Source organism: Elephas maximus, chromosome 8 (genome assembly GCF_024166365.1).
Source record: "Elephas maximus indicus isolate mEleMax1 chromosome 8, mEleMax1 primary haplotype, whole genome shotgun sequence".
NCBI lineage: Eukaryota > Metazoa > Chordata > Mammalia > Proboscidea > Elephantidae > Elephas > Elephas maximus.
Window position 1 is genome coordinate 18,944,017 of NC_064826.1, and position 22,779 is coordinate 18,966,795.

At 43.9% G+C, this 22,779-nt stretch overlaps 1 long non-coding RNA gene across 1 annotated transcript in view; it reads left to right on the forward strand.

Moving 5' to 3' along the window:
• LOC126081414 (uncharacterized) overlaps window positions 1–22,779 on the forward strand; it is a 177,342-nt gene that overhangs the window by 115,729 nt on the left and 38,834 nt on the right. The window contains exon 5 of the long non-coding RNA XR_007518389.1: window positions 1,557–22,477. This is a non-coding gene — a long non-coding RNA (uncharacterized LOC126081414). The remainder of the gene's footprint in view (window positions 1–1,556; window positions 22,478–22,779) is intronic.

Sequence of the window (22,779 nt, forward strand, 5' to 3'; positions counted from 1 at the left end):
CATGTACATAACTTATTCTGTGAGGCAAAAATTATACAATTCTTCTTTTATAATTTTTTTCACTTAAAAAAATCTGATGGCTAGCAGCTCCGTAATTGTCAGAGTGAGAAGCCTTAGGATTTATGTCCAAACCCAGGTCATGCAAGAATGCAGACTCAGCCATTAAAAATTCATTAATGGTCTGCTTTGTCCAGACTGGACCTCTGCTTGGCTTTGGAAAGCTTCAAAGTAGGGCAGTTGGGAAACGACCAGTCAAAATGGAAAGACCGATGGAACCGAGACTGTAATTTTAAAAAATTTAAACGGGGAAAGCGTACATCAGAATGGAGCCCAAATCTAGCTTCTTGGAACTAGAAAATTAATAAACGGGTTTGAAAATACATCCTCTCACCTTTCTCGGGTTCAGAATTGTTGCTGACATTCCTGTTATTGAATCTCAATTTTTTTTTTTTTTTTAAGAAGAAAGTGTTCTCCTCAAGAATTCATTAGAAATTTATCCCTTGGGTGACCCAATTATTCCCTGCTTTGAATTTTTTGTTTCTACCATGTGTTTTCATTAACAGAAGCATGCGGAATCATTGAGTGTGTCTGAATTTTCAGTGGGTAGTATGGATTTGTTTTTCTTGCCCTTCCTATAAGGTGTTTAGTGGTACATAGGACGTCCCACTAATTATAGCCCAGAGTCCCCACCAGGGTCTATTGGTGCATATGTGTAACAAATAAAAATTTTCAAAATGTCTGTTTTTCCTACAAAAACTCAGACAGCTGAGACAATACTCTGTAAAAACAGTCGTTTGCGGCACGCGCTCGTTTTTCTTCGGTTTCAAACAGCCGTAAAGGCCCCTGCCTTGTGGCAGCACACTCTGTCAACGGTACAGCAGCTTCCCTACAAACCCCGAGGCTGAAAAAGTTCATGTTCGTGCAGTATGTACCGCCGGGCACAAAAGGGTTAAGTAAATTTCAGCGTTTGGAATTCTTTGGAATATGGTGAAGACTGATTCAAAAGGCATTGAATGCCTCAGTGGGCCGTGGAAAAGGAGGGCAGTCCCAAGCAGGTCCTGGCCAGCGCGTCTCCTCCATGATGGGAAGGAGAGGGCTGCTTTCATTGCCTTCCTGGCCAAGCCCAGTGGCTTCTGTTATAACGTGTGGTGACTTCTCCCTCGGAGGCTAACTCAGTCCAAGATACTGTAATATTTAGGACCAGCTACAAAGACATTTCTTCCCCTAAACCCATGCCAGATCTACATAAAAGTATCTTCTCTCTGGTAATTCACATGGATCCAGCTCATATAAAAAGGACAAGAAGCACACAGGCCTCTTTTTATTTGGTGCCTGTTCAAACAGATGCATAAACAAGGCAGATCATGCCTAGTGCTGCTTTGAGCTCAGCCACTTCCTTCTGAAATAGTCTCTGATGCTGCGTTCATTGTAAGAATCGCAACTTAGACTATCTAGAAAGAAGGAAATGCATTTTGAGTCCAGCTGTATAACACACTGCCTGCTCTCGGTGCTGACAGAGAAAAGGAACATAATGTAAAATCATCGTCCTTCAACAGGTGTGACTCAGAGAGCCCTCCAGGAGAGCTTCAGCCCAGAGAGGCCTGAGACCTAGGAGGGGAAGGAGACACCTCATCCTGGGTGGCTGCAGACCTTCCACCTATTAAACGGCACTGGACAGGTAACATCAATTCATTTTGCTTTTCAGAATGAAAGGCTGGCAAAATAGAAAAAGATTCCTGATAAATAAATTTGTTCTGATCTGTAAACCTGGTCATTTTCCTTTTGCATTTGATCTGCTTATCACATACCTGGCACAGTGTTTAAGCGTTTGGCTGCTAACCAAAATGTCGGCAGTTCAAATCCACCAGCCGCTCCTTGGGAACCCTGTGGGGAAGTTCTAATCTGTCCTATAGGGTCCCTATGAGTTGGAATTGACTCCATGGCAACGAGTTTGGTTTTGGTTTGTTACATACCTGTTTTATTTATCCTTGTTAAAGTAATTATATTCCATATCCAACTTAGTATAAATTAATTTCCTTATATTTTTTAGCAAAGTTTACTTTTCTTCACTGCTTCTTTTGTTGCTTTGAAGTGCAAATCACTTTCGATACAATTCATTTTGAGAGGTGGTGTTTCTGACTTTTAATTTTTTGATTATTTGATAGACACAAAAGATTATATGTAACATATAACTAAGTTCTTAAACACAATAATGAAACACAGTCCAGGTGACCCACCACCCAGTTTAAGAATTAGAACATTACAAATACTTTTGGTTTTCTCTGTGTGTTTCACTTTTCTTATTCTCTTGGTTCTCTATACTAAAATTTGTGTTTATAATTCTCTTATTTTTAAATACATGTATGTATTTATATATATGGTTAAGAGCTACAGCTGCTAACCAAAAGGTCAGCAGTTCGAATCCACCAGGTGCTCCTTGGAAACCCTGTGGAGCAGTTCTACTCTGTCCTATAGGGTCACTATGAGTTGGAATCGACTTGATGGCAACGGGTTTTTATATTATATACATATACACATTTATATATTATATCATGTAATAAATTCGATCTATAATGCACATTTATGTGGTATTTATATGTATAACCACATAAATGTGTATCGCTAGAGGTATTTCGAGATGTATAAAAATGGCGCCATATAAATACACTTTTTATAGTTTATATTTTCCTCTGTGTTACGTTTCTAAAATTCATCCATATTGTTCCGTGTAGCCGTAGTTGCTCCACATTATTGCTCTAATACTCCAGTGTGTGGATATGGCACAGTTTATTTATCTGTTGTCTCGTTTGCGAGGAGGCGTTAACAAGGAGTTCTGTTTTAGATACGTTGAGTTTGAGATGTGTGTTAGAAACCCAAGTGGAGATGTTGAGTCGACTGGTGGATACTCAAGCCTGTAATTCAGGGAAGGTCTCAGATGGAGATTTCGGCATGTGGGTGGCATTAAAGCATCGCCTCTCCAGCAGTTTCTGGATTACTGTTTAACTCATCCACAGAGATTTTTATTTAACAATTATTATTTTCTGTTTCTAAAAGTTAATATTTGGTTCTTTTTCCCAAATCTGCCTGGTCACTTTGCTGAAATGTGCCTTGAAAGGAAATAATGAGTAGAATGTCAGCCTCAAAAAAATAGGTGAAAGTGTTTCAGAAATTCTACAGGGTAGCTCGCTAACCAAAAGGTCGGCAGTTTGAATCCACCAGGTGCTCCTTGGAAACTCTGTGGGGCTGTTCTGCTCTGTCCTATGAGGTCACTATAAGGTGGAATCAAGTCAACAGCAGTGGGTTTGGTTTTTGGTTTGGTATAAAGGTTAGGTATTATTATTATTACCTCTCTCATGGGAGTTTTTCGAGGTCCAAGTGAAACTGCATATGTAGATTTGCTACTTTGTAGACTGAACACGTATACTTAATTATTATGTTTGATTAGACTATCTTAGCTTTTGGAAACCCTGGTGGCGTAGTTGGTAAATGCTACAGTTGCTAACCAAAAAGTCGGCAGTTCGCATCCACCAGGCTCTCCTTGGAAACTCTATAGGGCAGTTCTACTCTGTCCTGTAGGGTCGCTATGAGTCAGAATCGACTCAACATCAGAGGGTTAGGTTGGTTTTGGTTTATCTTAGCTTTTAGCTCAGAGCGAATGTCCTCCGAGTACTTACTCGGCATGCATTAACTTGTCTAAGCGTCACAACCATCTGTGAGAGGTAGATGCTATTTATTCCCATTTTGCAGATGAGGAAACTCAAGCTTAGAAATAGTAGGCCCTGAATTTACACCATGGAACCTGCTCCTAAAAATTGTGCTCTTAGCTGCTATACAGCACTGCTTCTTTTAAATGGTAGGTTTCTCCTAGCTCCTTCGGCTTGAAGAGTTCAAAAACTTTAGTCTCATTTCGGCACAGCCACCTTGATCTAGCTGCAAAGCACCATTCCAGGCTATACTGACTTAGTATTGCTGCTGGACCCAACCTCAGACCCCACAGGGCACTGCCCAGCTACCAAGTGCCCACACTGTGCCGGTTGAGAATGATGTCTGCTGGACTCCAGTTGTTCACTGGAAGCCTCCCAATGAGTCAGTAGTGGGCCAGGGACTAGAACTCCAGTCTCCTGCCTTTCAAGTGTCACTTATGTTTTATGTTAATAAACCGTATTTCTCCAGGGGATCTGGCAGACATTTGAAAGTGCTTAATTTTACTGCAGTAAATACTAAGAATCCTTTTAAAGCAAGGAAGCCTCCCCCCAGCCAGGACAAACATGGTTTTCTCTGAGGGCCTTTGACAGACTCACAGTGGCAGTGGGACTAGACCATGGGTTGTTGGCCTGATCCCGTCTCATGCTTAGGCGTGCTGAAGGGGTTAAGACCTCCCTCTGCTGTGGCCTCTGACCTGGAAATGCTCTTACAAATGAAGCTGGAATGCATGATGTCCTGCCCACAGAGGGCAGAGGGTCACAAATGACCACCACCAGGAGGGTGTGAGGGGAAGGTCACATTCCAGGACAGTGTGGTGACACAGGTCAGGGCCCTGGTGGATTTGCCCAGCTGCCAGGACTGGCACCTCTCTGTCCTTCCTGTGTGATGGGTGCCTCGAAGTTTGCTTCATAGGCTTGTGACTGTGCCGTGCCTCCTAAAGCTACGTCAGTCAAGAGGGAGATGCTGTGGGTGCTCAGGAGCAGGTGGAAGAAGACCTGAATCAACTACTTGAGTGCAGGTAGTGATTTATTCCTTTTCCCTCAGAAGAATTTTAGATCTACTGTAGACCTTCAGCTTATAATATATTTTGAGAAATTGACTGAGGAACTTATCAGATAGGAAGGTTCAGCAAGATGAGAAGTGAATTTCCAAGCTTGGTCCAATTGTGTTCGGATTGGCACTGGGTTTGAGTGTGTTTTTCAGAAGGAAGAGTTACAGGAGACCCACAATACACAGGTTCATGAGGGCACACATTCTTTCTTTCAGCTCTCACAGGTCCCAGGGCAGCCCGCAGATGTAGAAGTTGATGTTTCATCTCTGTTTGACAGAAAGGTGTTGGTGATAGTGGCAAAAATAGACCAGATTTGGCTGTGCTCAGCTCAGCAGGTAAAATGTCCTGTCAGTAACTGTCCCTGTGCCAGACACTTCAGAATTATAATGCCTCTTTGGAGTTTTCTTTCCGTTAGAGGAATTCTTTGTCCGCACTTTATTTTTGTTGCTGTTTCCTGCAGTCTGTGTTGGGTGCTGAGACTTTGTGAGCAGCCGAGGCCTAGGGCCTTTGAGATCTTAGGTTGCCTCTCACCTCTGTCAGCTATGAGTGGTGTGAGCAAACTTCCGTGCCTGCAGTGTGCTGAAAACAGTGTCCCTCTGTGGGTTAGCAATGGCAGTAAGTGGACGTGTGTGGGACTGGAAGTCAGACTTGCGTAGGTGCCTTGACAGTCTGAGTTTTGGATGCCTCATGTGGATGGTGCAGACATTGGGCTAGGTGACCCCAATGTTTTACCACCGCTGGCATCTTAGCATCGGAGGTGTAGGCTGTGTCAAATGATGAGGAGGACCATGGGTGCTCCCTGGGCAGCCCCCACAGGGGTTCATGAGAATCCTCTTCAGGGTGCAGCAGTCCTCTGAGGGTCCTTTGCCTCAGTGACACTGCTCGTTATTAATAAATGGATTGTCTTTTTTTTTTTTTTCCAGAAGTGACCCATTTAGGTAGTATTCCTTGGGTGGCAAAAATGAGAAGAATTGTTTGTGAACTAGTTCTTTCTTTACATAAATATATTCAAAGTTAAAGGCTGGCCTTCGTGTTTCCAGGCGTGTTTAATGATCGGCTTCATTTGAGAAAGGCAGATCCGTGTTTACATGCACATAACTCAAGAGCTTGGTTGTCCTGGATTGAATTGTGACCCCCCCAAAATATCTCAACTTGGCTAGGTCACAATTCCCAGTATTGTACGATTGTCTACCATTTTGTCATCTGATGTGATTTCCCTGTGTGTTGTAAATCCTATCACTATGATGTTAATGAGATGGATTAGCAGCTGTTGAATTGATGAGATCTACAAGATTAGGTAGTGTCTTAAGCCAATCTCTTTTGAGATATAAAAAAGAGAAGCAAGCAGAGAGACCAGGGGACCTCATACCACCAAGAAAGCTGCGCCAGGAGAAGAGCGCATCCTTCGGACGCAGGATCCCTGCGCAGAGAAGCTCCTAGCCCAGGGGAAGAGTGATGAGAAGGCTCTTCCTCCAGAGCTGACAGAGAGAGAAAACCTTCCCCTGGAGCCGACCCCCTGTGTTTGAACTTCTAGCTTACTAGAGGAGACCCTGATGACGTAGTGGTTAAGTGCTGCGACTGCTAACCAAAAGGTTGGCAGTTCGAATCCACCAGGCACTCCTTGGAAACTCTATGGGTCAGTTCTACTCTGTCCTGTAGGGTTGCTATGAGTCAGAATCGACTCAATGGCAACAGGCTTGGATCTTTTTTTGGTTTGAGTTTACTAGACTGTGAGAAAATAAGTTTCTCTTTGTTAAAGCCATCCACTTGTGGCATTTCTGTTAGAGCAGCACTAGATAACCAAGACACAGGTCAGCAGAACTGCCGCCTTAGTGGATGTTACATAGAAAAAGCAGTAAAGATCTAGAAAGGAATTGTTTCTGATTTCTCTACCTCTATGTCATAAATAAAAATTTCATTTTAATGCTAAAAAGTCACTTTGTATTTGATGAGGTAATAGTTACAAAGAATTTCAAACTCTGTGAATGAAAAATCTGGTGAAACTGCAGAAGTACTCCATCTCTTTACTAAAGCCAGGGTAGCCGCTGTTTCTACCTTTCTTTTCTTTTCCTCCCACCATTCCTCCTTTCCGGTTCTCTTTTCTTCCCCTCCGCACCTGCCCTCCCTTCTCCATTCGTCTTCTGTTCTTCTTCCTCCCTCCTCTTCCTTCCTTCCATCCATCCACCATGTTTATATATAAGGATAAGGTAGATGTTAACCCTGTCTTCAGTGAATTTCCAGACTGCTGGAAGAAACAGGCAGCAGACCGGCACACAGAGGCGGCTGCAGGTTAGGGTGTGCTGTGAAGCCGAGGAGCATGTACAGGAAAGCGTTGACACAAAGGCTGGCACGTGCTAACTCTGTACACACTCAGAAACAGGAGGGTGGCAAGCGCTTCTTTCACTGCCTGTTAGAGGACATGTTTCTAAGCATAAAGGCTTCGGTGTTGTAAAGCTGGCTAGTGCATGGTCACCCTTGGAGATTAGTATTATGTTGTTTTTTTTTTTTTTTTCCATAGAGAGAAAGAGTAGATGTATAGATATGAGTACAGGTACATTTTTTCTAACAAGCACAGTGACGGTATGTGAAAACCAGTTCCCCACATGCCCATTGTAGGATTGGATGATGACTGTGGTTGAGTTGAGTTGAACATTTTACCAGAGGAGAAACCTCTTTTTTATTATTACAGATAAAGTTAGAGCTAGGGTATGTGTATTCTTTATTGTTTTCAGAAGAGGAAGTAGAAAAGGGAGACGTTGTTTCTGTGGTGTTTACACATAAGCTGTCTATTCCTAAAGAAAATGCACAGAAAAATCCCAACAGTGTCCTCAGACTGAAAACAGAAACCCGGTTGGCTGCCCACGCAAACCTCAGTGGGCAAGAAGAGGTGGCGTATGAGGTAAGGAGGCCGCCATTACCGCTGAGGAGCCTGGGTGGCACGGGGCCCTACCCAGCCTTAGCGCCTAAACATGAATACCTCTGCCTGTGTGTGGAGTGCTTGAGAAGCGGACCACAGGACTGAGGCTCCCCTGGTCCTCACCCATAAAGTAGACAAGAGTGTCTTCAGTTCAGGTAGCATGTGCAGGGTCAATCCTCAGGGTCTATCCTTGGATCTCCTGGGAACAAATCTCGTCTCTTCTTCTTTGGCCTGTCTGACTAAATGCAGCCAGCACTCTTTAAGCCAACATTTAAAGATTTCTAGGCAGTGGAGAAAATTACAGCAGAAACATATTAAAGCTGAAAACTATCTTTCCACCTTTTCTTTTTAGGGATAGAATATTATCATTGAAAGTTTGTTCAGGTTTGTGAATGATCATGTGTTAATTTTAAAATAAAGATCTCATTTTAATGTTAAAAGTTCACTTCACTCCCAGTATCAGCGCCATTATTTCCATGAGGTTCTAGGTCTTTTGTGAGCAAATTGAACAGGGTGCTTTCTTTAGGACGTGAATTAAATCTAGATCTCAGTGATATTTGGCACCATCTAAATACCCAGATGGCCACAGCGTTTGCCTTGAAGTGAAGACGTGTATAGAGTTTTAATCACATCATGTTTTATTTTTTCTCTTTTAAATATAGTCTTTTCATTCGTTGCTTCTGAATGAATGACTGGTTGTTTACTGTGGTTTAAAACCAGAAAATTGAATATTAAAAAATTTCACTCAGGATACAGACAGAATATTCCGTCTCATTCTGTCTTCTCCCCGCATCCCTTACCTTGAAACCAAAAAACCCACTGTCGTCGAGTCGATTCCGACTCATAGCAACCCTATAGGACAAAGTAGAACTGCCCCACAGAGTTTCCAAGGAGTGCCTGGCAGATTCAAACTGCCGTCCTCTTGGTTAGCAGCTGTAGTGCTTAAGCACTGCACCACCAGGGTTCCCTTACCTTATACCACACACACCCATTGCCGTCTTACCTTAGAACAATACAAGTAACTTAACCTCCCTTTGGAAACTTAAAAGTTTGAGAAATCCCATCATTCTCTTCCTGAAATTTTAAGTTTACTAAACCAGTTCATAGGATATTTAATTATAGTTCTTAAGCTTTAAAAAGCTTTTATGAAATAAAAGCAAGGATCCCCATTGCCGGTCAAGTCGATTCTGACTCATAGCGCCCCTAGAGGGCAGAGTAGAACTGCCTCGTGGGTTTCCGTAGGTGGATTCAAAATGCTGACCTTTTGGTTAGCAGCCATAGCTCTTAACCACTGTACCACCAGGGCTCCAAAAGCAAGGGTAGGGCTAGAATAAGTTTACCTCTTGAGTATGACAGCCATTTGAAAGAAAAGCAGTAAAAAATCATTTTTGCTGTATCTTCTCCATTGTTTAATCAGTGAACTTACTTGGGGTTGTGTTAACAAGGCAGAGTTTGCCATCTACCTGGGGAAAGATCATTTGAGTCCAAAGGCCAGATTCCAAAACAGGCCTCATGTAACTGCAGAGCAGTGTGCTGTTCAGGTAGCCGGAAGTGAGAGAGTGTGTTCTGTTGTAGGGCCCACGTGAGCATTTGCGATGAGACTCTTATCCTCCCTTACCTCTGGAAGTAACTAAGGCACCACGGCGGCACAATGGTTAAGAGCTGGGCTGCTAACCAAAAGGTTGGTGGTTCAAACCCACCAGCTGTTCCATGAGAGAAAGATGTGGCAATCTTCTTCTATAAAGGTTAGAGCCTTAGAAACCCTATGGGGCAGTTCCACTCTGTCGTACAGGGTCGCTAGGAGTTGGAGTTGATAAGACTGCAATGAATTTGTTTGTTTGTTTGTTTGTTTGTTTGTTTGTTTCGAAGGCTCCATAGCAGATTATTCTGATGAAGCAAGATTGACACAATGACAGCAGGGAAAGAATGCTTTGGGAATGCTTGTTTCAGTCAGAAAAAGAGTTGATGGAAGAGGCTGAGTGCGTGAGAAGTATTGTTCCTGCTGCTGGACTGTTGCAGATACGACCACAGAGTCCTGGGAGCTGGTGTTGCTCTTCCACATGTTGCACGCTGCCTACACACCTCTAGCACACACACACGTGCACACACACACCCCCAACACACATGCGCACACATGTACACAAACCTACACATACCTGCACATGTGCATGCGCACACACCCCATCCCTCCAATGCACACCTCCAGTGCACACACACACATACATCCTCCAACACACACACACCTCCGGCACACACACACCTTCAACACACATGCGCACACATGTGCACAAACCTCCTACACACACCTGCACAGGTGCACACACACACACCCCACCCCTCTAATGCGCACCTCCAGTGCACACACACACACGCATCCTCCAACACACACACAGCTCCAAAACACACACATCGTGCACATGTACACACACATAAGCCTGCATGTTTGCACATGCTCCCATTCACACACACACACCTCCAGCACGTGCACGCCACTCCAACACGCACATGCACACATGCCTCCAAGGCACACACACACCTCCAGCACACACACATGAAGGCACATGTACACACGCCTTCTGCACACACACACCCCTCAAGGACGACCCTCCCAGCCCCTCCAGCTTTGGCTGTTCCAGAGGACCCAGAGCGCTGTGGGTTCCCATTAGGGGTTGGGTTTGGTGTGAGTTTTTAGTGCCCCAAAGGCAGGGGACTGGATAGAGGCAAATACATGGCCACAGAAAGCTCATTTCTGTTCCAGGAAAGTGCTGGGTAAAGCCTGCAGATCCTGCCCGCAGACTGTCCAGCAGGCCTCTGATTAGTATTGCATTTATAATGGAAATAAATGATCTCACACTCACATAGCTAAATATAATTTATAATTTTGATGTAAGGTTGAAACACAATAGGTCTCACGCTTTCCAAACAGCTCTGATGATGACTTATCCAGACAACTCATTTCAGACAATGGCAAATTAAGCCTGCCAGCATTGGAACATTTTTTACCCATTTGTTCAAACACCTGCAGTTGGGTGTTAATGCGCATGTTTAATTGCCTTAAAATTATAAAATCCCTAAAAGGTTGTTTTTGTCCAACAACATGGGACGAGTCTCTTGACAAGACGGCTTGCCTGCTTTCGTGAGCTCCTTGCGTTCCCCAGGACACTTCTGAGCCAGCCCCCTCTTGGGAGAGGTCTGCTTTCAAATATGGGAAGTACAGCCCTTCAGGGAAAGTGCGATGTCTGAGCCTTCAGCAGAATCCCACAGGTGTTCCCTGGGAAGTCTCACCTGTCAAGCCCAGTGTTACTCAGAAACTAGAGCTTATCCAGTTTCTTAAAGGCTGTCAGGATCTGGCCAAGGTCTGTTTGATCCACCCAGAGATGGCCTTTATTCTTAGGCTCCAGGCACACACCTGTGCTCACCCCTGCCCTCTGCAGCCATGGATGTCAAAACCAGGTTAAAACAGCCCCAGCCACTGCCACAGGACACGGCATTTTTGGCTCAACCCTTGTTATTTGTCCCTCCAGTGGTTCCTAGCTGCCGTGACGTCAAGGCTGCCATTCAAAGCAGAGAAAAAGGAAACGGTGCCTCTCTTTGCATCAGTAGCCCGGACAGACTGTTGTTTCTGAGGCATCCAGAATGCTCTCTGTCTGGCAGAACTGTGCATTCCATGCCTGGGTGACCTGGTTCAATGGGGGAAACCGACCGCTGTCCCCTGAACGCGTTCCAAAACAAGCATTCTGCCCCAGCTTCCCAGCACAGGCTTCACTGCCCCGAGGACTGGGAGCAGACAGCAGCATGGCTCTACATTGTCGGCTTGACTCTCAGCCTCTGTTCAGAATCTTGAAAGAGAGAGTGTGGTTGATGTAAGTGCAGCAGCATCACGATGCAGCCTTTGGGGCCAGTGTAGAAAACCAGCACAACGTTAGCAATCTTTTGGAATCATAGAAGTTCAGAACTCCCAAACTGCTACCCACCTCCATCCTACTTCTGTTCATCCCATTCCCCAAGGTCAGATGGCTGATTCTAGAACGGCTTCTGTGCATGTTTGCATATTAATTTTGCACTGCACATTACTGAACGTGTACGTCCTTTGTACCTGTGTGCAAACGAATCACATCTACCCAAGGAGTAGATCGCAGGTTCAGGGTTATTCCTTTTTTTTTAAGAATTTTTTTTTAATTGAACTTTAGATGAAGGTTTCCAGAACAGACTGCTTCTTATTAAACAGTTAGTACACATGTTGTTTTATGGCATTGGTTAACAACCCCCACAACATGTCAACACTCTCCCTTCTTGACCTTGGGTTCCCTGTTACCAGCTTTCCTGTCCCTCCTGCCTGTAGTCCTTGCCCCTGGGCTGGTGTGCCCTTTTAACCTTGTTCTGTTTTATGGGCCTGATGTTTGGCTGAAGGGTGAGCCTCAGGAGTGACTTCATTACTGAGCTGAAAGGGTGTCCAGGGGCCGTACTTTCAGCGTTTCTCCAGTCTCTCTCAGGCCAGCAAGTCTGGTGTTTTTTTTGAGTTAGAATTTTCGTCTACGTTTTTCTCCATCTGTGTCTGGGACCCTCTACTGTGATCCGTGTCAGAGCAGTCAGTAGTGGTAGCTGGGCACCATTTAGTTGTACTGGACTCAGTCTGTTGGAAGCCATGGTAGTTGTGGTCAGTTATTCCTTTGGACTAATCTTTCTCTTGTATCTTTAGTTTTCTTCATTTTCCCTTGCTCTCAGAGTTACTCTTAATGAGGAATAACAACTTTGGCTTTTGAGGAAAGGAGCTATTTCAAAATATCATAGAACTGTCTATAGGACAAGTAGTCTGTGTGAACCACAGCCTCATCTTCCCTGAGACCCGAAGAACTAGATGGTGCCTGGCTACCACTACCAATTGTTCTAATCAATGCCACAATAGATGAACCCAGATAGAATGGGAGGAAAATGTGGAACAGAACCTCAAATTCTGAAGGAAAAAAAAAAAAAAGCAGGCCTACTGGACTGGTTGAGACTGGAGGACTCTCTGAGACTATTGCCCCTGAGATACTCTTTAAACTTTGAACTAAAATTAACCCCTGAGGTCACATTGTAGCTAAATAACAAATTGGCTCAAAAAAGAATGAATATCGCCCATAAGTCCTGTGCTCCTTTAAAAAATATGAGACTAAACCGTCAACAATTGCTTGCAACAAAGATGAGAGTGTAAGGGAACAGGGAAGCTAGGTTAATGGAAACAGAACAACCAGAACGGAAATAATGAGAATGCTCACGCCATGTGAAGAATTTAACCAGTGTCACTGAACAGCTTGTGTAAAACCTAAACCACTGTGTAAACCTTCACTGCAAACACAATAAAACATTATTTTAAAAACCATATATATGTGTGGAAACCCTGGTGGCGCAGTGGTTAAGTACTACAGCTGCTAACCAAGAAGTCGGCAGTTCAGACCCACCAGGCGCTCCTGGGAACCTCTGTGGGGCAGTTCCGCTCTGTCCTGTAGGGTCGCTGTGAGTGGGGATCGACTGGACGGCCCTCGGTTTGGTTTTGTGTGGTGTAGGTGTATATGTAGAACAGCACTGCCCTCTCTCCAGGAACAAGGAAACCAACAAATCTCTCAAAACCAGAAGCTCACTAATAACATTCTGATCACTCAACCCACAGTGAATGCTTCAGAATTCACCGATTTTAAGAACTACGACTCTTGAGGCCCTGCCGTCTCAAGTTTCTTTCTGGTGTGGTGGCAACTATTAGATTCTGGGGGATGGACACTACGGTCACTAGAAAAAACAAAGGTATAACAACTGCCCTTTGTATTCCACAGTTGTCTTGGCTAAGGCAGTACGCATTTGAAGTTTCATGTCACAAACCCTATTAAATCTTTGTATCTCAAAACAGCCATTCTCTGAACGTTTGGTTTGAAGGATATTTATTAGCAGGAACCAAAGGCATTTGATATGTGTGTGCCAGTGCATGTATACATTTTTGTCAGGAAGGGATCTTGATACAGCATGACCTTTTTAAAGCAGATGATGATTATAAGACAAAATTCTCCCTGGTTATAAATTGTCTTGAAAAAAAGGTGGAGCCCTTCGGATGGCTGGGTAAAGACGGAATGGATGGAGCGAGTCGACGTAAAGCTGGGATTTACACTGAGGGTTTACTAGACTGCAGTCCAGTTTTGCCTAGACAGTCAGGTTTGCCCCGTGCTGTATGTTTGTTGACTGACGGGTAGATACAGTGGGGGAATGGGACGTGGAGTTCATGAGCGGGACGTTTGTTCGTGCTTTGGACCTGGTGAGCCTGAGCATCCTGAAATGAAAGAGACATCAAGGACATTTATTTCCATTTGTGGACTGGAGAATTGGTCTTTATTTTGTTGACTACTCTGTGAGTATCAGTTAATCCTTTTATTCATGCATTTTCTAATACTCCCATTTTAGGAGGCCTTTTGTTCACCATGAGTCATTGGGTTTTTTGTTGTTGTCGTTTGTTTTATTTTGTTGTTTTTGTCTGAAGATAACTAGTACCAGAAAAGCAATACTACTTTAAGAAAATCAACTTAAAACTGAATCAAACATTTTTAAAAAACAGCAATTTTTAAACGACTTTATTGGGGCTAAGTCTGAAAGTTAAAAAAAAAAAAGTAGCAAAGTTTGTTTTACTTATTTAACAAAACTGTGGCATATGATGGAAAAACCTGTTATTTCTTCAAACAGAGATTGAATATTGACTTCTGTGGCAGAACCATTAAGAGGGTGATTTTTATATAAGCGTGGGACTTTTCCCAAGTGTCCCCCTCAGTCTTTTGATGCACAGATCGTTCTCTTCTGAACAGTCTGTCTACTGTAATTACCCCTGTTGACTGTCTCCGTTTGCTAACTGCTCCAACTCTCTTGGTCCCTCTGTGGCAGTGACTGGCTGGGACGCAGGCAGTCCTCCAGTATCACTTTCATCCACTGCGTGAAAATCCGCCTTTTCACTTTACAAGTGAGCTGTGTCGTATTTGCATTTTCTCCTGTGGTACTGCAGGCCAAGAAAGTGAGCAGGAATGGATGCTGATATTAATAAGGACTAAACATTTGTGAATTTTTTTTTATATATGATGAACTTTGCACCCTTATGCAACCGGATAACTACAGGGATTCAGGTAATGATTACTCAGGGGACCCCCCCCCCCCAATATTATATTACATTTAAAGAACTCAGTGTGATTTAAAAAACCAAACCAAACTCACTGCTCTCAGGTCGATGCCAACTCATAGAGACCCTATAGAACAGAGTAGAACTGCGCCATAGGGTTTTTCCAAGGAGTGGCTGGTGGATTCTAACTGCTGACCTTTTGGTTAGCAGCCGAATGTTTAACCACTGTGCCACCAGGGCTCTCAGTGTGGTTTAGTGGGCTGTGTAATCAACCACATGTAGATATCTGTGCCACACCTGACCCTGAACTAGGTTATGTAACCTTGGTTGAGTTATTGTCGTGAAGCCTCAGGTTCTCGATCTGTAATATGGAGTGATAAAACCAACCTCACACAGTGGTCGGAGATCAGAGCCCGTCTGTGTGAAACTTCTGGCATTAGACACAGTGCATTTAGCTCAAGAAATGGTCCCTTTTATGGTCATTACTGCACTTGTGTGCTACCTTACATTTTATGTGAGATTCCCACATTTTATTAAATCCTCATAAAAATCCAGAGGCTAAAGAGCTTAAAGTATGTCCTCTAGGCATGGCAGAGCCACTGAAGATTTTCAGGGAGTGCAGTGACATGAGGAAACTAAATTTTAGAAGAGTCTATTTGATGACTGTGTATGTAATGGGTTGTGGTTGTTGTTAGGTGCCATCAAGCCAGCCTGTGACTCATAGGGACCCCATGTGACAGTAGAACTGCCCCATACGGTTTCCTAGGCTGTAATGTTTATGGGAGCAGATCTTCAGGCCTTTCTTTCTCGGAGCCACTGGGTAGGCTCAAACCAACAACCTTTTGGTTAGCAGCCGAGCATTTAACAGTTGTGGCATCTGGGCACCTTACATAAGGGATTACATCATATAATTTGGTAGCCGTTTTTTCATGCTGCAGATAAGACACTGAGACCTAAGGAAATGAAGTAATTTTTTCAGGATTTCCAAGTTTGTATGTGGTAAGGTACACCTAGAACCTGTTGTTGTTAGTTGCCATCGAGTCAGTTCCGACTCACAGCGACCCAGTGTGTTACAGGGTAGGACTGTGCTCCATAGGATTTTCAAGGCTGTAACCTTTAGGAAGCAGATTGCCAGGCCTGTCTTCCAAGACACCTCTGAGTCGGTTCACACTGCCACCCTGGAATCCAATTTTCCTATCTCCTACTGTGTTTTTCCACCACACAGTTGCTCACTAGCTAGTGAGCCAATTAAAAAGGCTGTCATACTTGTCCAGGAACAAAGTGATAAAGGCCCAGGATATTTATTGGAAGCAGGAATGGGAAGGAAAGCACCAAGGAAGCAGACATTGAAAACAGGTGTGGACTGATTTCAGTGACTGATTAGGTTGGCTCGGTGAGGACAGGAATCCAGGATCCAAACTTCCAAGCTGGTCAGCTGGCTGTACAGTTAATTCAACCAAAATAATCGGAATTTTTTCTGGATGAATTTAAAAGGACTGGCCTATGCAGGTGGAACTTTCTTGAAGATGCAGGGTTTAAAGGGTAGGAGAAGAGACCAGTGCTGAAGAAAGAAATTCAAGGCTCTAAGAAGAGGAATTGAAACCACTGTATTATGTAAGTCTATATACGTGTGTGCATTCTAAACTGGAGTTGGTGGCATACTCTCAGTTCAAGACTGAGCCATGTTGTTACACGGTAGCCGATCGTCCAGTTGTAATCAGACTGTTATACCTTCCTCCTAAGAACTATGCCCATAGATTCCTCCCTGTGGTTTTTTGTGTGTTTGTTTTGTTGGATGCATCCTGCGGTGGCATGGAGAGACAGACTCTGTTGTGTAAACAAAGCTGTTCGTGCACGCTTTCTTCTATCATCATGTGCGTGCACTGGTCTGCCGTTCCCACCCGACACACACGGAAGCTAGGAATTGAGAAGCTTTGTTTTCTTTCAGAAGGCAGGCATCAGAAGGAACAATGTGCACATGTGGTTAAGATGCGCACATACACACCGCAGAGGCCTTGGGACCTTCACAGTCTTTAACTCTGGGCCGTGGCATCTGATCATGCACCTCGGGCAGCTACACGTAGTACCCCAGGAGACGTCTGTACAGCCAGCGCAGAAGCCAACTACTGATCCAGCCCAGCATCAAAGAAAGCTCTTTTTACACCGAAATACCGTGTGCCATCACTGGGGTTAATCAGCCTAGATGATAAAATGTAACAATACTTGTTTTCCCAAGAAGGGGTGGTCTGTCCCTTTCCTAGACGGTAATGTGAACTTATATGTATACATACGGGCACTTCCTACCTATAGGTTTTTGTATGTTGAAAGCTGAGATAGGCCGAATGCTAGGCCTCTTAGGCCAGGTTCAAGTTTTTATGACAGGAAGTATGTGAATGGTTGCAACAGGAGTAAATAACATTTGATTTTATGATGATGGTACAGGAAATAACTTTTCACGCCAAATAAATCCTTGGGAAGAGAAGTGCCAGCTTATAAATGTAACGTAAATTTCCCACCATTTCACGTACAGTTGCGTTGCCGTCTTAAGTGGAACTATAGCCGGAATGGTCTTATTTCTTAACTCTTCTTGTCAACACATGTCTCTGTTTTAGGAAGAGAAATTTTTAAGTAGTTGGGTGTTCCACAACCTGATGCAGAACCATTAAAAAAAATTCCAAGAGAAAAGGACAAGTCCAAACTTCAGAGCAGAGCAGGTGGCCCTAAAGACTCGGAGACCCTAAGTGAGAAATTATGTTTCCTTTGAGGACCAAAAACTCATTGCCATCAAGTTGACTCTTGCTCATGGCGAACCCATGTATTCAGAGTAGAACTGCCCCATAGAGTTTTCATGGCTGTGACCTTTCAGAAGCCAGGCCATTCCAAGAGGCCTCTGGGTGGGCTTGAACCACCAACCTTTTGGTTAGCAGCTGAGCACTTATTTAACCATTGCACCGCTTAGTTGTCATTCATTTCCTTCAGAGTCTGCAGAGAACGTACTTGCAGCATCATGATTACAAATCTTCTTTGGGCCTGTAGTGCTGTGTAGTTTTCAGGGTAATCTTTTCCTAAGTACTATTGCACACGAGATGCACCTCAGCCTGGGTACAGCTGGAGCGGAGTGGTCAAGGTCAAGCTCCCTGACTTCTGAATCTGGCTCTGCCACCTCTTTACATGTGACCCTGGGCAAGTCCTTAAGTCCCTTGGGCCTCAGTTTTCTTATCTGTAGGATGAGGTTAATAATAGAGCTTACCTTGTAGGGTTGCTGTGAAGATTAAACGAGTAGACACGTGGAGGGCTCTTAGTAGTGGCCTAAGTAGTGTCAGTTTGCTGTTAATATCACTGATGACTAACCCAGCTTACTAGCCTTTTGTGCCTGGTGGTACATAGAGCAACCCTGAACTTTTCCAGCCTCTGGGGTTTATTGGGAAGCTGCTGTACCACTGACAGTGTGTGCTGCCATGGGACGGCGGCCTTTATGACTGAAAGAGAAGAAAAGAGCGCTGCTGCGAATCACTGTTTTTATAGGGTATTGTATGAGGTGTGTGAATTTTTGGTAGGAAAAATATAAACCGTGAAAACTTTTATTTGTTACGCATATGTACCAACAGACCCCAGTGGGGACTCCGGGGTATAATTAGTGGTAGTTCACATGTACCACTAAACACCTAGGGTAGGTTTGTGTGAGAGGTCAAGAAAAAAAAATCCATACTACTTACCAAAAATTCAGACACACTCAATGATTCAGCATGCTCCCAAAAGTGAAAACACATTGTATCAACAAAAAATCCAAAGCAGAAAGTAATTGGGTCACCCAAGGGTTAAAGAAGTTGGATGATCTGCTCAAGAGCAAATCACAGCAAAAGGACGAGTCAGGACTCGAACACAGGCCTTCTGACTTCCCGACCATCCACCGCTTCCCATGTGATGCCACTCCTCCTCCTTTCTGTAAGAGTGGCACTGAAGCAAGCACTCCTCGTTGTTTCACGGAAAACTTGGAGTAAAGGTTAAATGTGAGGAACACTGGTCTCAGGGTTACTTTTGTTTGGGGAGGGTGAGCCCAGAGCTCTGGAGAGCAAAAACTGACTCTGTAACCCTGGACTCTAACACTTGCGTGTCCACAGCGTTGGCAATTACAGCAAGACCTGCATTGTAAAGACCCAGCTGGAGCAATCAGCCACCTCCCGCCCCCAAATTAGGAGGAGCTTTTAAAGGGCAGGAGCTTTTTTGTTGTCCTTCTCCTTGCTTCCCCCCAACATGGGTCTCATAATTTTTGTTGCACTCTACTTTTCCTTTCTCTTTTTAATGCCCCTGCACTGGCCACCCAGGACTTAGAGGAACTTTCCTGTAAAGCCCAGTCTGAAACGGGAACTAAATACACAGAAGCAGGGAAAGCGGCGCCCACGCCTATGTGCTTGGCCCAGTGGGAGGGGCGCATCCTTCTCAGTAAGGGGAGAGATGAGGTGTTCTAATGCTTGAGTCCTTGTCAGGCCTCCAACCATTGCTTTGTCTTTCACCGAGCTCAGTGTCCGGTAGGATTCTTTTCAATTGCAGACATATACGATTATACTCCACGTAAAGGGTTCCTGTCCTGTTGACATAATAGAGGATTCCTCTTCCTTCTCTTGAGGAGGCCTGTCAGGTCTCAAGGGAGCCCTGATGGCACAGTAGTTAAAGCACTTGACTACAAACCAAAAGGTTGGCAGTTCAAACCCTCCAGCTGCTCCGTGGGAGAAAGACCTGGCAAATCTTCTCCCATAAAGATTACAGCCTAAGAAACCCTTTGGAGCAGTTTTCCCCTGTCCTGTAGGGTCACTATGAGTCAGAATCGACTCACTGGCACACGACAACATCAGGTCTCAGGGGTGACAGAGAGAGGGTAACTGTCATATGGTGTAGTTGGTTTGAGTTAAATTCTTAACCCTTATAGGTGCTATTTTATTCATCCTCAGCCTAACATTATATTCATATCATGCAAATGGTTTCCATAATCTACCTTTTTAAATATCAGTTTGGTAAAAATTATAAAAACATACCACATTAGTGAAAATTTTCTTCCAAAATATAAAACACAGATAGTTTCATTAATTCTTTTAATACTTTCCTCATGTTTGTCCTGAGTATCCAAAAATGAGAAACACGGGCGTTGACGTTAAAGTAGCAGCGTCACCATGTGTGAGCTGAGGACTTAAAGGTACTGTGCAGTAACTGTTCTTTTGCATGTGTTTTATTTATTTTTATTCTTCATTCGGTTCCCATTTAAGTAGAAACTTGTGTTTTCCTCCCCCTACCTTCATGAGCCCCACCTCCCCACCATTCCCTCCCAGGATGGAAGCACGATAACAGCCTGAAAAGAAAGGACAGCTTCTTGTTTGTTTGTTGTAATGCTGTTTTTTGAGCCAAATGTCTGCTGGTCCCTCCAGGAGATAGGCACCGTCACCATTGATACTCTCTAAGGTGGGGCTAAAGCAGTTTTTCTTAGTCGTCTTGCCCAGTTGTCAAGAAATCGTACCCTTCTCTGTGACATACATGATCAGGTTTGGCTAAAGCCAAGAGAAATACAGAATGTCATATTTAAGCCCTCACTGGCCACTTTGAAAGAGCTCTCTGGTGTGAAAGCCACGTGGGCCGCCTTATTAATGTGACTGGCTCTAGTAAATCAGTGTTGTTCTACTCCTGACTCAGACAGATCTGAGAAGGCTCTTTCTTCTCACACACAAAGAGACAGCAGCCGGAGGCTGTGTCTCAGTGCCTGGGAGGGAAAGTGATGTCCATATCTGAAATTTGGGGACAAGTGAAAGTAACTTTTTTTCCCCTTTCCCTGAAGGGTTAACGCTCTCGCCAGCCTCAGATCAGTTCGCCTGAATCTTAAAATTACTTTTCTGGTCACGCACACTGAAGGCCTAAGCATTTGTGAAATGTCTCTTTTTTTTTTCTCTCTCTCTCTCCTGATGCTGTTCTCTCTTGGCTGTGTTAATTACACAGGGGTTGAGAAACCAAATTAAAATTAGGCATGGCTGGTAAACAGTGATCACGTTGCATACTTTGAGCCTTGCTTGTTGGAGTTACTTCTCCTTCCTGAGTGGCTTCCCCCAACCCCCTCCTTTTTTTAAGGAAATATCATAAGCTCTTTTAGAAATAGTCACAGGAAGTGAGCACCCCTCCTGCTGGTTACTCACCAGCAACTGAGCGTTGACAGGTGAAAAAGGCGGCTGCTGCAGCCCTCACGGGTTTCTTTGAAAATTTCCTCCGGAGCCAAGGATTAAGTGCAGGGTGTATAGTTTTTGTAGACTGAGGGAGCTGTAAGAGGAAATGGGTCACTACGTGTCATCCTGTGGTGCGGTGATTCAGGGAGCTGCGGTGAAGGTCAGCAAGGCACGTGGCTGCCATCCCCGAGGTTTCTGCCTGCTTCTCAGAGGACACGCTGTCTTCCAAAAATGAGTACTCCTCCACCCCCAGCAACGATTCTTCTGCAGTGAATCATTTCCAGAAATGAATAGCCACAGTTTTTTGGAATGAATATTGTGAAATCCCTCCGCTTTTAATGGCAGGTTTTCAGTTGGTGGTTTTATCAGACAATTTCTCAAGATCAAAATGAAACCTTCTCTTTAAAAAGGAAAAAAGTCTTATTGATATAGAAAGCAAAAGTATCTCCAGTCTCCTAAGGAAGAACTGTCACGGCAGACCTTAGATGCCTATATTTAGAGACACATGTCCGTCTGTCTGCCTGGATGTGGAAGTTCTTGAAATCATGGATTCGCAGCCAGTAGCTGGTGATACCCATTGCAGAAGATCGCTCACTACAAGAAATGTTCTCTGCGGTGAGTAGGTGGTCGTATCAGAAGATTCTTAACTAAACCAGTGTTCGGCATCTTGAGTCATGAATTTAAAGGACTTCGAGCAGCTCTTAAATAATTTTGTTTTATATGATTAATGGGTGGAAATGTAGGATTCACAGACGCCTGGGAAGGGCTTTTAAGAGCACGGATTAACTGAATAATCATAGAATCCTTTGAGTATATTTGTCCTTTTGAGGAGAAAAGACTGTTTCACAGAAGGAAGCGGTTTGTGGGGGACTTTTAGAGGTGTAGTTACTGGGTTTTTTTATGTTTTAAGCATCACTCAATCCTCTCATGTGAGGGAAAGAAATGAATAGACGGTCTCAACAGAGAAAGTCATGCCAGCTCCTTTTAAACGAAGAGATCTCATCCATGTGACGCTTCTAACTGGTCTTCTCTCCTCCTGGGTATTCATGTGGTGAAACTGTCCAATAAAGAAGACTAACTTCTGTCAATACTTGCAATGTGTCTCATTCAAAATGCAGTGAATTTTCCACGGATTATCTACAGCACATTCATCCAAGGGGCACGGACAGGGAACAGGATTACTGGAAGCAGGGAGTGTAGCTGAAGGAATTGTTCTCCTTCCAGAGTGGCTAAGTTATTTGACCTACTGACTCATTTCACAGGAATTAGGAAAAGAGCCTGGTGTGTTTTTTCATTGTTAGCCCTGGAGGATTCCAAAATCGGTATGCCTGCAAATAAGATGTGCTGGAGAAAGGTGGTGTTGGCACTTGGTGTTTCTCCTTGCCTGGTCTCCTAATGGAATTCCATTCTTTGCTTCCAGGATGTAAGTCCAGCCTGCACTTGGGGCCCTGTGTGTGACCAACTGTTCAGTGGTGAGTTTGTATAACAACAGTTTCTCATTTTTACTAGTTCTCTGTTGTCTAGATTCCTAAATGGCATTTTGTGAAAGAAACGCTTTAAAGAACTTTTTTTTTTTCTAGTACGTCTTTAATTCTGTTCACATTTACCTGTAGAAAAAACTCTGGGCGTGATCATTATACAAGATAAGAACCCGTAGACAACAATGAAAGTTAAGGATTAAGATAGATTTTCATAGATTTTTGCAGCCTGTTAACATGAAGAAAATTTTGACTTTGACATATTTTTATATTCAACAATTTTTTGTAATGTTATC